Here is a 15,253-nt window from a genome sequence, read left to right as displayed (position 1 = left end):
ATAAATACACGAAAATAAATCACACCATCAAACCCAGAGTAACAAAGACAAGCCCGCACAAATACCCAGCGGGCCTAGTGCCCTTAAATACCCTACAAACAAAACATAATACTAAACAGGTGTACCAAATTACCTAATAACCCAAAACAAACGGAAAGGGAATCGATGGCAGCTAATAGGCCGGCGACGACGATCGCCGAGCACCGCCCGAACAAGAAGAGGCACCATCTTCGGCACGGTTCGTGACACACTCATACATGGCAGGACATATGAAGAGTTTATTTCCAAAATGCTATAACCATACTTCTTTTTTTTTTCATCAGAAATTATTGTAAAATATTACTGTTCTCAGATTTTTTATTCAAAGATTTTAGATGTGTATGAAAGTGTGTTTTTTTGCAAGACACTATATGTGTTTAATTTCAGGAAACTAGGCCCATGTTGCACGTCACTATTTCACAGGAGCGGCATTTGAACGTAAGCAGAAAATACTTTCTGGAACATATGAACTTTCATGAGACATAATAACAAACTTGTATTCCATCCATAAATACAAATACAATAGCTAATTTACGAGCCTAGTTGGTTTAGCCAAGGAAAAAGACAGGAACCATCCATGATTGGCTGAGATAATGTATGGACTGGACATGCCAGAAGATGAGTTTGGATTGGTCTTCCATGTAGCATGATTCTGTCTATAACATGAGCTGGTCAGTATGTGTTGAACATCCTTTCTACTGTGCTGCTTTTTAAAGATATAACATTAGCCATCAAGAACTACAAAAGTTTTGCTACTTTTCTCAACAACATTGATGCCCTGAATTTAGCAGGTGCTATTGACAATTCAGTTGGAAAAAGTCAGACTACTTTCTGCACACACCACGGTCAGTGTGTACCAGAGTGACATGACACAACGCTGACCAAAGAAGATGTAGCTACCAACAAAACAGAGTTAAATGGTTCCAGTCTGCTGTGAAGCACTCATTTATGTTTACAGGTAAAAGTCTAGCACATTTTTCAGTAATATTATTCTAATCAAAAACCATTTGCATTGCTAGTAATGTTAGCTAGCTAATATTGAACCTAGTTTAGATGCCTGCAGATTCATACCACAGCTATGACATTGTTTGTATTGGTAGTAGTATGAGATCAGATTATGCCGGTTCCTTGTTTTAGCTAGCTACCTAGCGATCTACATGTCTAAACAAAAGACTCCACTTCAGCCGGATTATTACATGACCCATCAAATTAGCCAGGTGTGTCTGGTGGTGATTACGGCCATCTATTGTATTTTATGAACATGTGTACATGTCTAGACAACAGTGACCCATCCACTTAGCTAGTTGTGGCTGGGGCATAGTTATAGCGTTTCCTTCACATGACCCATCAATTTAGACAAGTGTGTTGGGTAAAGGTCATCTAATTATTAAAAAATATTTATTTTCTTCTGTTTTTGATATTGCTGCTATGCAAGAAACCATTTCACAGTACCGTTTACATCTTCTGTATCCTGTGCATGTGAATAATAAACGTAGATTTAATTTGATATTGCGTGTGTTTACCACATGTCCTCACATGTGAATCCTTAAAGAGATGGGTGGGGCTAAGGCTTAAGAGGGTGTGCACGTTTCTGAATGGATGTAGACAAAGAAGAGCTCTCCAGTAGGTGTACCAAACCAGAGCAGATTTTTTGTTTTTACAGCACCTTACACAACATGCATCTGCTCATTTCCCTAATCACCCCATTCATTCTGTCCAATTTGAAATATAGTTGAGTAGTGGAGACCAGAGTCTATCAAACTTGGGCTGTCTCTTGCGGAGGTCATACGTGAGCTTTCAAGAGGGAGAAAGTCAACAATTTGGTCAATCCACATTTTAAATGTAGGATAAGTATTAGAGGCCCACAATAGAATAATACAATTCTTAGCAAAGTATGTAATAGTCCTAAGCAAATTTTTTCTGTCAGGATCAAGAACAAAGTCCTGCTGGGCAGAAGATAGATACACGGGGTGTAAAGGCTTTCCTCCTCCTCTTCTGGGGAGGAGTAGCAAGGATCGGATCAATACGCAGCGTGGTAAGTGTCCATGATACTTTAATAATAACTGAACACGACTCAATACAAAAATAACAAAGTGAATGGAAACGAAAACCGAAACAGTCCTGAATGGTGACCAACAACAAAACAGGAAACAATCACCCACAAAACACAGGTGGGAAAAGGCTACCTAAGTATGATTCTCAGTCAGAGACAACTAACGACACCTGCCTCTGATTGAGAACCATACCAGGCCAAACACAAAACACAACATAGAAAAAACGAACATAGACAACCCACCCAACTCACGCCCTGACCATACTAAAACAAAGACATAACAAAATAACTAAGGTCAGAACTTGACACGGGGTCATATCAAACTGTACATCTAGTATTTTCTGTGCAGCAGTATGTATAGATTGGCAGATTTTGGCAATCTCTGTCTAGCTCAGTCCGTTAGTAGTCACCATGGCATTTGGATGATAGTATAGGGACTTAATCCATTTAATCTGGGTTGACACCCCCCCTTGGGTTGTGCCGTGGCGGAGATCTTTGTGGGCTATACTTGGCCTTGTCTCAGAATGGTAAGTTGGTGGTTGAAGTTATCCCTCTAGTGGTGTGGGGGCAGTGCTTTGGCAAAGTGGGTGGGGTTATATCCTTCCTGTTTGGCCCTGTCCGGGGGTGTCCTCGGATGGGGCCACAGTGTCTCCTGACCCCTCCTGTCTCAGCCTCCAGTATTTATGCTGCAGTAGTTTATGTGTCGGGGGCTAAGGTCAGTTTGTTATATCTGGAGTACTTCTCCTGTCCTATCCCGTGTCCTGTGTGAATTTAAGTATGCTCTCTCTAATTCTCTCTTTCTTTCTCTCTCTCGGAGGACCTGAGCCCTAGGACCATGCCTCAGGACTACCTGACATGATGACTCCTTGCTGTCCCCAGTCCACCTGGCCGTGCTGCTGCTCCAGTTTCAACTGTTCTGCCTGTGATTATTATTATTTGACCATGCTGGTCATTTATGAACATTTGACCATCTTGGCCATGTTCTGTTATAATCTCCACCCGGCACAGCCAAAAGAGGACTGGCCACCCCACATCGCCTGGTTCATCTCTAGGTTTCTTCCTAGGTTTTGGCCTTTCTAGGGAGTTTTTCCTAGCCACTGTGCTTCTACACCTGCATTGCTTGCTTTTTGGGGTTTTAGGCTGGGTTTCTGTACAGCACTTTGAGATATCAGCTGATGTACGAAGGGCTATACAAATACATTTGATTTGATAAAGTTTGGGCCCATATTGAACTTTTCTAAGACTGAGAACAGAAAGCTCCACTCCATCCGGTCAAACTCCTTCTCAGCATCCAGTGAAGCCAGCAGGACAGGGGTCTTCTGTGCGTTTACTTGATCAATAATATCAAAAAGACGTCAAATGTTATCAGAAGAGTATCTGTCTCTAATAAATCCAGTTTGGTCCCCTTTTATTATTTTGGGAAGAAGAGTGTTTAGTCTTTTGGCGAGCAATTTGATAATTATTTTGTAGTCTAAATCCAACAAGCTTATGGGCCGGAAGTACGAGCAGGATAGAGGGTCCTTGTCTTTTTTGAGCAACACTGTAATGCGAGCTGTGTGCATTGAGTCTGGGAGAACTCAGTTTTTACAGAAATCATCCAGCATTGGCATGGAAAATATGGCTAAGCTGGGGCCAAAAAGCTTTGTAGAACTCTCTGGGGAATCCATCTGGGCCTGGGGACTTATTAGGTGGCATGGAAGTAATTGCCTCCAGGACCTCCTCAGGAGTGAAGGGGGAGTTGAGATATTCTTGGTCGGTCTCTGATAGCTTCGGTAGCGAGAATCCCTCTAGGGAGTTCTGCCTCTGTATGTTTTCTCTCAGAGGTATATAGTATGCAGTAAAAATCATGAAAAGTTATATTTTTTGGGGTCATATATGACCTCGTCCTCTGCTGTTCGGATAGCCATGATTGTAAGCTCTGACTGCTCTTTTTTTAACTGGTAAGCAAGCAATCTGCTCGGCCTATTCCTATACTCATGCTATTTCTGTTTAGTAAAGAACTTTTTTTTTAATCTCCCGAGTATAGTCCAAATTCAGTTTGGCTTTGGCTGCTTTAAGTTGACTCCAGGAGGTGCTGTCTGGGGATTGTTTATGTACTTTTTCACAGTGTTCCAGCTCCCTCTCAAGATCTTGCCTGTGTGCTTCCATTGCTTTTTTCTTAGAGGAAGCATATGCAATTAGATGACCTCTTCGTGTGGCTTTGGCAGCGTCCCACGTGGCTGGAGAAACAGGAGAATCTTTGTTGTCTTGTGTGTAGTTGTCTATCCATGTAGTTACCAATGTATGGAACGCTTCATTTGATAACATGGAGGCGTTGAATTTCCAGCACTTTGACCTCGGAATGTTTTTGCAGAGGTCAAAGCGGAGGTGGACAAAGGCGTGATCTGAAAGCGATATAACTCTTTGGGATAAAAATGTAATCTATACGTGACATTAGAGTAGTATGTACAGTATAGTCCATAGATGAGCTATTAGTCTCTCTATATATCAGCCCCATCTCTTTAGTAAGAGAGTTCAACATCTTTGCAGATCTAGGATTTGTGGTAGGGACTTGAGATGATTTGTCTAGGGTTGGGTTTAGGGTACAATTAAAATCTCCGGCTACCACTCCAAAGGAAACACAATGCTCATTGAACAGGGTTACAGTGCCTTGCGAAAGTATTCGGCCCCCTTGAACTTTGCGACCTTTTGCCACATTTCAGGCTTCAAACATAAAGATATAAAACTGTATTTTTTTGTCAAGAATCAACAACAAGTGGGACACAATCATGAAGTGGAACGACATTTATTGGATATTTCAAACTTTTTTAACAAATCAAAAACTGAAAAATTGGGCGTGCAAAATTATTCAGCCCCCTTAAGTTAATACTTTGTAGCGCCACCTTTTGCTGCGATTACAGCTGTAAGTTGCTTGGGGTATGTCTCTCAGTTTTGCACATCGAGAGACTCCTCCTTGCAAAACAGCTCGAGCTCAGTGAGGTTGGATGGAGAGCATTTGTGAACAGCAGTTTTCAGTTCTTTCCACAGATTCTCGATTGGATTCAGGTCTGGACTTTGACTTGGCCATTCTAACACCTGGATATGTTTATTTTTGAACCATTCCATTGTAGATTTTGCTTTATGTTTTGGATCATTGTCTTGTTGGAAGACAAATCTCCGTCCCAGTCTCAGGTCTTTTGCAGACTCCATCAGGTTTTCTTCCAGAATGGTCCTGTATTTGGCTCCATCCATCTTCCCATCAATTTTAACCATTAACCAGGCCCAAACTATGATGCTGCCACCACCATGTTTGACAGTGGGGATGGTGTGTTCAGCTGTGTTGCTTTTATGCCAAACATAACGTTTTGCATTGTTGCCAAAAAGTTAAATTTTGGTTTCATCTGACCAGAGCACCTTCTTCCACATGTTTGGTGTGTCTCCCAGGTGGCTTGTGGCAAACTTTAAACGACACTTTTTATGGATATCTTTAAGAAATGGCTTTCTTCTTGCCACTCTTCCATAAAGGCCAGATTTATGCAATATACGACTGATTGTTGTCCTATGGACAGAGTCTCTCACCTCAGCTGTAGATCTCTGCAGTTCATCCAGAGTGATCATGGGCCTCTTGGCTGCATCTCTGATCAGTCTTCTCCTTGTATGAGCTGAAAGTTTAGAGGGACGGCCAGGTCTTGGTAGATTTGCAGTAGTCTGATACTCCTTCCATTTCAATATTATTGCTTGCACAGTGCTCCTTTGGATGTTTAAAGCTTGGGAAATATTTTTGTATCCAAATCCGGCTTTAAACTTCTTCACAACAGTATCTCGGACCTGCCTGGTGTGTTCCTTGTTCTTCATGATGCTCTCTGCGCTTTTAACGGACCTCTGAGACTATCACAGTGCAGGTGCATTTATACGGAGACTTGATTACACACAGGTGGATTGTATTTATCATCATTAGTCATTTAGGTCAACATTGGATCATTCAGAGATCCTCACTGAACTTCTGGAGAGAGTTTGCTGCACTGAAAGTAAAGGGGCTGAATAATTTTGCACGCCCAATTTTTCAGCTTTTGAAAAAGTTTGAAATATCCAATAAATGTCGTTCCACTTCATGATTGTGTCCCACTTGTTGTTGATTCTTCACAAAAAAATACAGTTTTATATCTTTATGTTTGAAGCCTGAAATGTGGCAAAAGGTCGCAAAGTTCAAGGGGGCCGAATACTTTCGCAAGGCACTGTATAATTTTTGACATGAAATCAGGAGTATATGTGTTAGGGGCGTATGTGTTTAAGACAGTAATTGGTTGCCCATACAGTGACCCAGTTATCAAAATAAATCTCCCCTCCGGATCAGATATATTTTTGTCAATTATAGGTGGAACATTCTTATGGATAAGTATGGCTGTACCTCCTACTGTTTGATTTGAAAGATGAGAAATACACCTGCAAGCTCTGCGGAGTTTGGGATGTTCGGCATCACAGAGGTGTCTCTTGTAATAGCGCGATGTCTGCTTTTTCCTTTTTTAGAGCACATAGTATCTTTTTCTGTTTTATTGCATGACCCAGACCATGGCAGTTCCATGTCAATAGATTTAAAGTACTAGTCATCATCATTGAACAGTAATTAAACTTTAGTGCAAGTCGTCTCTAGGTTAAGGTGGATAATAGTTACAGCTGAGTTCACATAAAAGGAAAATAAATGGTGTACATAAAATAACAATCTCTGAACACCCCAGCCGAGTTCCCAAACAACTCGACATATCCCGTTGGGTCTATTACCCCCCCCGCTCAGTCTCAATTCTGCATCCCGATAAAAAACAAAAAAACAGGAACAGTTAGCAACGCACAACGTCTCCCCCTCCCCACCAAAGAAATGCCTTATTCTATTCTCTCCATCCTGCATTGAGTAAATGACAACGTAGCCCCCGTCCAGACCACATTAAAATAGGGAGAAAATAAAATCAATAGCCCAGTCTTGATACAACATTTTGAGCAGAAATGCAATGGTTCATTGGATCAGTCTACAACTTTGCACATACACTGATGCCATCTAGTGGCCAAAATCTAAATTGCACCTGGGCTGGAATAATACCTTATTGCATTTCAAAGATGATGGAACAAAAAAATACAAAATAATAGTTTTTTCTTTGTATTATCTTTTACCAGATCTGTTGTGTTATATTCTACTACATTCCTTACAAATGTCCATAAACGTCAAAGTTTTTCCTTTCAAATGGTACCAAGAATATACATATCCTTGCTTCAGGGCCTGAGTTACAGTCACTTAGATTTGGGTATGTCATTTTAGGCGAATATTGAAAAAAAGGGGTAATCCTAGTAATGATGGACTGTCGTTGCTCTTTGCTTATTTGAGCTGGTCTTGCCATAATATGGACTTGGTATTTTACCAAATAGGGCTATCTTCTCTATTCCACCCCTACCTTGTCACAAAGCAACTGATTGGCTCAAATGCATTAAGAAGTTATCAAATTCCACAAATTAACTTTTAAGAAGGCACACCTGTTAATTGAAATGCATTCCAGGAGACGACCTCATGAAGCTGGTTAAGAGAATGCCAAGAGTGTGCAAAGCTGTCAAAGTTAAAGGGTGGCTATTTGAAGAATTTCAAATATAAAATATATTTTGATAGATAAATATATTTGTTTAACACTTTTTGGGTTACTACATGATTCCATAAGTGTTATTTCATAGTTTTGATGTCTTCACTAATATTCTACAATGTAGAAAATAGTAAAAATAAAGAAAAACACTTGAATGAGTAGGTGTTCTACAAGTTTTGACCTGTAGTGTACTTCCATTCATTTTTTCAACTGGACTTTCAGACGAGTCTTGTGAGGCCTGTGGGCATCCTGGAGCAAAACACCTGACATGTTCATGAGTCTCACCTTTCCACAGAGAGGTCATATTAGTGTATAGCCCAAACTGTTCGGAAGTTACAGACAGAAGTTGGCAGATTGTCTGTACTGACTTCAGACAAGTCGCAAGACGCTTGTGGGGGTCATACATCAAAACGGAGAACACCACCATTCGGATGTGAAGAGGGTTAAACCAAGGCCTCATACCTTTTAAAGGGTTAATGAATTATGTTATGATAAACAGTAAGGTCTCCTCTTCGGGAGACCTCTGTTTGTGTGTTAACACCTGTTTTGAGTGTTGTGGCCTTCAGACACTATCAGAAGATGGAAACCGTCTACAGTACGTTCATACTCCTCCTGTCTGGGCCCCAACTAGCTATCTGAGGTTCTGAGAAATACGACTGGTTTCCTGAGAACACAAGGCTACCACAGGCCTGATGAAAACAGCCACCTGTCAGAAGATGCTTGGACTTGTTCACCTTGTTATGACTATACTTGTGCTGAAAGGTCAAATTTTAGTCTAACCCACTTCTGAGCTTTTAATTGCTGAAAAGATGGTTGATGCTGTCAGGGGGAGGTTAGATTTATTAAAATGTTGTTACCAGGGAAACTCACGCTTGGAGGACTGGGAGAGGCTATATGAGTTACAGGATGTCCTAGACATTTTGCAGAACCTGGGGAGAGCTACTATGTACTGTAATCTGTTCCAACTTCTGCCTACAATTGTATTACTAAAGGAGTATTTGGATACTTAAACAAAGAGTCTGTGTTTCCTTTCCATTGCTAATGTATGTTTGATAATTATACTGTATAGACCTGATCATTTGTTGAAGAAATGGACCAACAGATGCTACAGACGATTTTATGAAAATACCAATTTTCGGGATGTCTCAAGGTCTGACTGACAAACACCGCTTGAGCTCTGTCACCTTTCACCGCACATGCTTGTGGTAAGGACAATAAAAGGCCATTCTAAAATGTGCAGTTTTGTCACACACCATAATGCCACAGATGTCTCAAGTTTTGAGGGAGCGTGCAATTGAAATGCAGACTGCAGGAATGTCATCCAGAGCTGATGCCAGAGTTGACCTTTTTACCTGATAATGCACAGCATCATGTCAATTCCTGGAAGCTGAAAATGTCCCAGTTCTTCCATGGCCTGCATACTCACCAGATATGTCACCCATTGACCATGTTTGTGATGCTTTGGGTCGACTTGTATGACAGCGTGTTCCAGTTCCTGCCAATATCCAGCAACTTTGCACAGCCATTGAAGAGGAGTGCGACAACATTCCACAGGCCACAATCAACAGCCTGATCAACTCCATGCGATGGAGATGTGTCACACTGCATGAGGCAAATGGTGGTCATACCAGATACTGATTGTTTTTCTGATCACTGCCCCTACCTTTTTCTAAAGGTATTTGTGACCAACAGATGCATATCTGTATTCCCATTCATGTGAAATCCATAGATTAGGGCTTAATGAATTCATTTCAGTTGACTAATTTCGTTATATGAACTGTAACAAAGTAAAATATTTGAAATTGTTGCATGTTGTAGATAGCCCACCCCCACTGTATGTGTGAACTGTTTGCTAAAGCGCATGTGAGAAGACCAGAGTGGGCATATTTGCTATATAATGCAACAGTTTGTGACAAAACCACCATTATAGTTGAACATGCAATGGAAACCCATTGAATGTTTCTTTTTTTTATTCGGTACATGGGAATGGAATGGCAAAAGTTTTTTATGTGCACTATGTCATCACACAGCCTTTTAAGTCTTGGAGTGTGAAGTTATGCGTAACAGATTTTGGAATGATGTTCCTTTCATTCAAGGTTTAGAAATGCTATCATCTAATTTTCCTATGCTTATTCAACATTGAAACTTATAGGCTGGAAGTCAATGAAGGAGTTTCTGGTCCAATTGAAGTTTAGTGTCGATTGTCTTCCTGCTTACACTACATGACCAAAAGTATGTGGACACCTGCTCGTCAAAACATCTTATTCCAAAATCACTGGCAATAATATGGAATAGGTCCCCCCTTTGCTGCTTTAACAGCCTCCACTTTTCTGGGAAGGATTTCCACTAGATGTTGGAATATTGCTGCGTGAGTTTTTTTCCATTCACCCAGAAGAGTATAAGTGAGGTTGGACACTGATGTTGGGCGATTAGGCCTGGCTCGCAATCGCTGTTCCAATTCATCCCAAATGTGTTTGATGGGGTTGAAGTCAGGGCTATGTGCAGGCCAGTCAAGTTCTTCCACACTGATCGACAAACCATTTCTGTATGGACCTTGCTTTGTGCATGGGGGCATTGTCATGCTGAAACAGGAAAGGGCCTCCTTCAAACTGTTGCCACAAAGTCGATACGCTATCCCATGTTTTTCAACAGGACAATGACCCAAAACCACACTTACACACCTCCAGGCTGTGTAAGGGCTATTCGACCAAGAAGGAGAGCGATGGAGTGCTGCATTAGATGACCTGGCCTCCACAATCACCCAGACCTCAACCCAATTGAGATGGTTAGGGATGAGTTAGACCGCAGAGTGAAGGAAAAGCAGCCAACAAGTGCTCAGCATATGTGGGATCTCCTTCAAGAAAACCATTCCAGGTGAAGCTGGTTGAGAAAATGCCAAGTGTGTGCAAAGCTGTTATCAAGGCAACGGGTGGCTATTTTGAAGAATCTCAATAATAACATATATGTTGATTTGTTTAACACTTTTTAGGTTACTACGTGATTCCATATGTGTTATTTCATAGTTTTGATGTCTTCACTATTATTCTACAATGTAGAAAATAGTAAAATTAAAGAAAAACCTCTTGTGGGGTATGCATGGGGGTCCGAGCTGTGAGCCAGTAGTTTAGACAGAGAGCTCTGTGCATTCATGTCAATACCTCTCATAAATAAAAGTAGTGATGAAGTCAATCTCTCCTCTACTTTCAGCCAGGAGAGATTGACATGCATATTAGTAATATTAGCTCTCTGTGTACATCCAAGGGCCAGCCGTGCTGCCCTGTTCTGAGCCAATTGCAATTTTCCTAAATCCTTTTTTGTGGCAGCTGACCACCACACGATTATATTTGAGAGGCTTCCATTAAAGAACACCCTGTGTGTTCTGTTAGACAAGTAACTCTTTATCCACGTTATAGCAGGGGGTGTAAAGCCACATACGTTTTTCCAGCAGCAGACTATGATCGATAATGTCAAAAGCTGCACTGAAGTCTAACCAGACAGCCCCCACAATCATTTTATCATCAATTTCTCTCAGCCAATTCTCAGTCATTTGTGTAAGTGCTGTGCTTTTTAAGTGTCCTTCTCTATAAGCATGCTGAAATTCTGTGTTCAATTTGTTTACTGTGAAATAGCATTGTGTCTGGTCAAACACCATTTTTTCCAGAAGTTTACTAAGGGTTGGTAACAGGCTGATTGGTCGTCTATTTGAGCCAGTAAAGGGGGCTTTACTATTCTTGGGTAGCAGAATGACTTTAACTTCCCTCCAGGCCTGAGGGCACATGCTCTCTAGTAGGCTTAAACTGAAGATGTGGCAAATAGGAGTTTCAATATCGTCTGCTATTATCCTTAGTAATTTTCCATCCAGATTGTCAGACCCAGGTGGCTTGTTATTGTTGATAGACAACAATAATTTTTTTCACCACTTCCACACTGACTTTACGGAATTCAAAAGTACAATTCTTGTCTTTCATAAATTGGTCCGATATTCTTGGATGTGTAGTGTCATCGTTTGTTGCTGGCATGACATCCCTAAGTTTGCTTATTTTGCCAATGAAAAAGTCATTAAAGTAGTTTGCAATATCAGTGGGCTTTGTGATGAATGAGCCATCTGATTCAATGAATGAAGGAACTGAGTTGGCTTTTTTCCCCCAAAATGTAATTTAAGGTGCCCCAAAGCTTTTTACCATCATTCTTTTATATAATTTATATTTTTTTCATAGCGTAGTTTTTTCAAATTTAGTTTAGTCACATGATTTCTTAATTTGCAGCATGTTTGCCAATCAGTTGGGCTGCCAGACTTAAGTGCCATACCTTTTGCCATACAATTGTTCAATTCCTCATCAATCCAAGGGGATTTAACCGTTTTTACAGTTATTTTCTTAATGGGTGCGTGCTTATAAGTAACTGGAATAAGTAGTTTCAGCGTCTGGTCAGCGTCTGGTTGCTCTTCATTACACACCACAGACCAGCAACTATTCTTTACATCATCAACATTATGAATCACTACAAAACATATTGTATGACCTCTTATACATTATATTAGGCCCAGCCTTTGGAACTTTGGTTTTCCTAGATATGGCTATTACATTGTGATCAGTACATCCTTGTTTTGTTTTGAGAACGAACAAAAAATATCTCAGCTTCAAGGTCTCAGCTTAGAGACAAAGAAGCCTCATTAGGTATTGGTCTGTCACATGTTATGATCCAGTATTGGTCTGTCACATGGATGAAACAAAACGGTAATGATGAATTGATTATGCTAATTCATGCAAATATAACTTATCTGTGTATAGCCGTATATAAGACAACTGCTTGGAGTGTCCCTGTGTAAGAATTTCCACGGCAGTAAGATCTACTGTAGTGTTTTTGCTGACTGTACTATACTGTACTATTTACTGTCATGTTTTTGTGGGCATTACTGTAGTATTTAAAGATGGCGCCGAAGAACATTTTACATTCTCCCAACCAATTGTGCAATTATTATTATTTTTTGGCGCTTTGTGTAACTTATTTTTTTTACTTATTGTATACATAATGTTGCTGCTACCGTCTCTTATGACCGAAAGAACTTCTGGATATCAGAAAACGAATTACTCACCGCGGACTGGAAGAAACGTTTTCCTTTAACGAGTCTGAAGAGAAGGATATCCTGCTTTCACTGGAACAGGCCCAGATTCACACCTTTTGCATGAAGAAAAGATGCCGGAAAAGGGGACGCTGATCAGGGATCCTTCTGAGAAGTCAGAGGCGAGCGAGTAAACTCACAATACTTTCCATTCTCCTTGCTAACGTGCAATCGTTAGAAAATAAAATTGATGACCTACTATTAAGATTATCCTACCAACGTGACGTTAAAAACTGTAACATTTTATGTTCACCGAGACGTGGCTGAACGAAGAAACTGACAATACAGAGATGCTACCTCTGGTAAGACGAGGGGTGGGGGTGGGTGTCTTTTTGTCAATAACAGCTGGTGCGCGAAATCTAATACTAAAGAAGTCTCGAGGTATTGCTCGCACGAGGTAGAGTACATTATGATAAGCTGTCGACCACACTATCTACCAAGAGAGTTCTCATCTGTATTATCCATAGCCGTCTATTTACCACCACAAATTGAAGCTTGCAATAAGACCGCTCTCAACCGACTCTATAAGGCCATAAGCAAAGAAGAACACGCTCACCCAGAAGCAGTGCTCCTAGTGACCGGGGACTTTAATGCAGGCAAACTTTAAATCAGTTTTTCCAAATTTTTACTAGACCACCCTTACTCCACACACAGAGATGCATTCAAAGCTCTCCCCCGCCTCCATTTGGCAAATCTGACCACAATTCTATCCTCCTGATTCCTGCTTACAAGCAAAAACGAAAGCAGGAAGAACCAGTAACTCGCTCAATACGGAAGTGGTCAGATGACGCAGATGCTACACTACAGGACTGTTTTGCTAGCACAGACTGGAATATGTTCCGGATTCATCCAATGGCATTGAGGAATACACCACCTCAGTCATCGGCTTCATCAATAAGTGCATCTATGACGTCATCCCCACAGTGACTGTACGTACATATCCCAACTAGAAGCCATGATGTGAGCTATAGACCCACTCCATATCGTCCCAACAAATCCACAGATGATGCAATATCAATCCCACTCCACACTGCCCTTTCTCACCTAGACAAAAGGAACACCTATGTGAGAAAGCTGTTCATCACTAAATACCTCCCTCTGCAACTAGATCCTGGACTAACTGACGGGCTGCCCCCAGGTCGTTCGAGTAGGCAACCACACGCTGACACGCTGATCCTTAACACTGGGGCGTTTACTTAGTCCCCTCCTGTATTCCCTGTTGACCCACGACTACGTGGCCAAACATGACTCCAACACCATCATTAAGTTTGCTGACGACACAACAGTGGTAGGCCTGATCACCGACAATTTTGAGATGACCTAAAGGGAGGAGGTCCGAGAACTGGCAGTGTGGTGCCAGGACAACAACCTCTCCCTCAATGTGAGCAAGACAAAGGATCTGATCGTGAACTACAGGAAAAAGCGAGCCGAACAGGCCCCCATTAACATCGACGGGGCTGTAGTGGAGCGGGACGAGAGTTTTAAGTTCCTTGATGTCCGCATCACCAACAAACTATCATGGTCCAAACACACCAAGAGAGTTGTGAAGCGGGCATGACAAAACCTTTTTCCCCTTCAGGAGACTGAAAAGATTTGACATGGGCCCTAAGATCCTCACCATCGAGAGCATCCTGACTGGTTGCATCACCACCTGGTATGGCAACTGCTCAGCATCTGACTGTAAGGTGCTACAGAGGGTAGTGCGAACGGCCCAGTACATCACTGGGGACAAGCTTCCTGCCATCTATGACCTATATAATAGGCGGAGTCAGAGGAAAGCCCATAAAATTGTCAGAGACTCCTGTCACCCAAGTTATAGACTGTTTCTCTGCTACCCCACGGCAAGCGGTACCAGAGTGCCAAGTCCAGAACCAAAAGGCTTCTCAACAGCTTCTACCCCCAAGCCATTAGACTGCTGAACAATTAAATATCAGCACTGGACAATTTATAGTGACAAATAACGTTTGATTTGATTTCCTATATAGTGTTTTTATTGTATTATCTTTGACATAGAAGTGTAGGCTTTCTCCTTCAGGAAACCTACTAGAGAAATACTAAAAGATCAAATTTTCCATAACCTGTAGGTACAATTGAAGTCGGAAGTTTACATACACTTAGGTTGGAGTCATTAAAACTCGATTTTCAACCACTCCACAAATTTCTTGTTAACAAACTATAGTTTTGCCAAGTCGGTTAGGACATCTACTTTGTGCATGACACAAGTAATTTTTCCAACAACTATTTACAGACAAATCATTTAACTTATAATTCACTGTATCACAATTCCAGTGGGTCAGAGGTTTACATACACTATGTTGACTGTGTTGACTGGAAAATTCCAGAAAATTATGTCATGGCTTTATAAGCTTCTGATAGGCTAATTGACATCATTTGAGTCAATTGGAGGTGTACATGTGGATGTATTTCAAGGCTTACCTT

The 15,253-nt window shown here is 41.2% G+C and overlaps 1 non-coding gene across 1 annotated transcript; it reads right to left on the bottom strand.

Annotated features, from left to right (window-relative positions):
- Positions 1 to 14,831: 14,831 nt before the first annotated feature.
- Positions 14,832 to 14,886, bottom strand: LOC139406224 (U7 small nuclear RNA). The gene has a single exon (XR_011633948.1). It is a non-coding gene; the product is annotated as a U7 small nuclear RNA (small nuclear RNA).
- Positions 14,887 to 15,253: the final 367 nt, after the last annotated feature.

This window comes from Oncorhynchus clarkii, chromosome 3 (genome assembly GCF_045791955.1).
Source record: "Oncorhynchus clarkii lewisi isolate Uvic-CL-2024 chromosome 3, UVic_Ocla_1.0, whole genome shotgun sequence".
Taxonomy (NCBI): domain Eukaryota; kingdom Metazoa; phylum Chordata; class Actinopteri; order Salmoniformes; family Salmonidae; genus Oncorhynchus; species Oncorhynchus clarkii.
The sequence above is the reverse complement of the archived record's forward strand: the minus strand, read 5'-3'. Positions and strand labels throughout refer to the sequence as shown.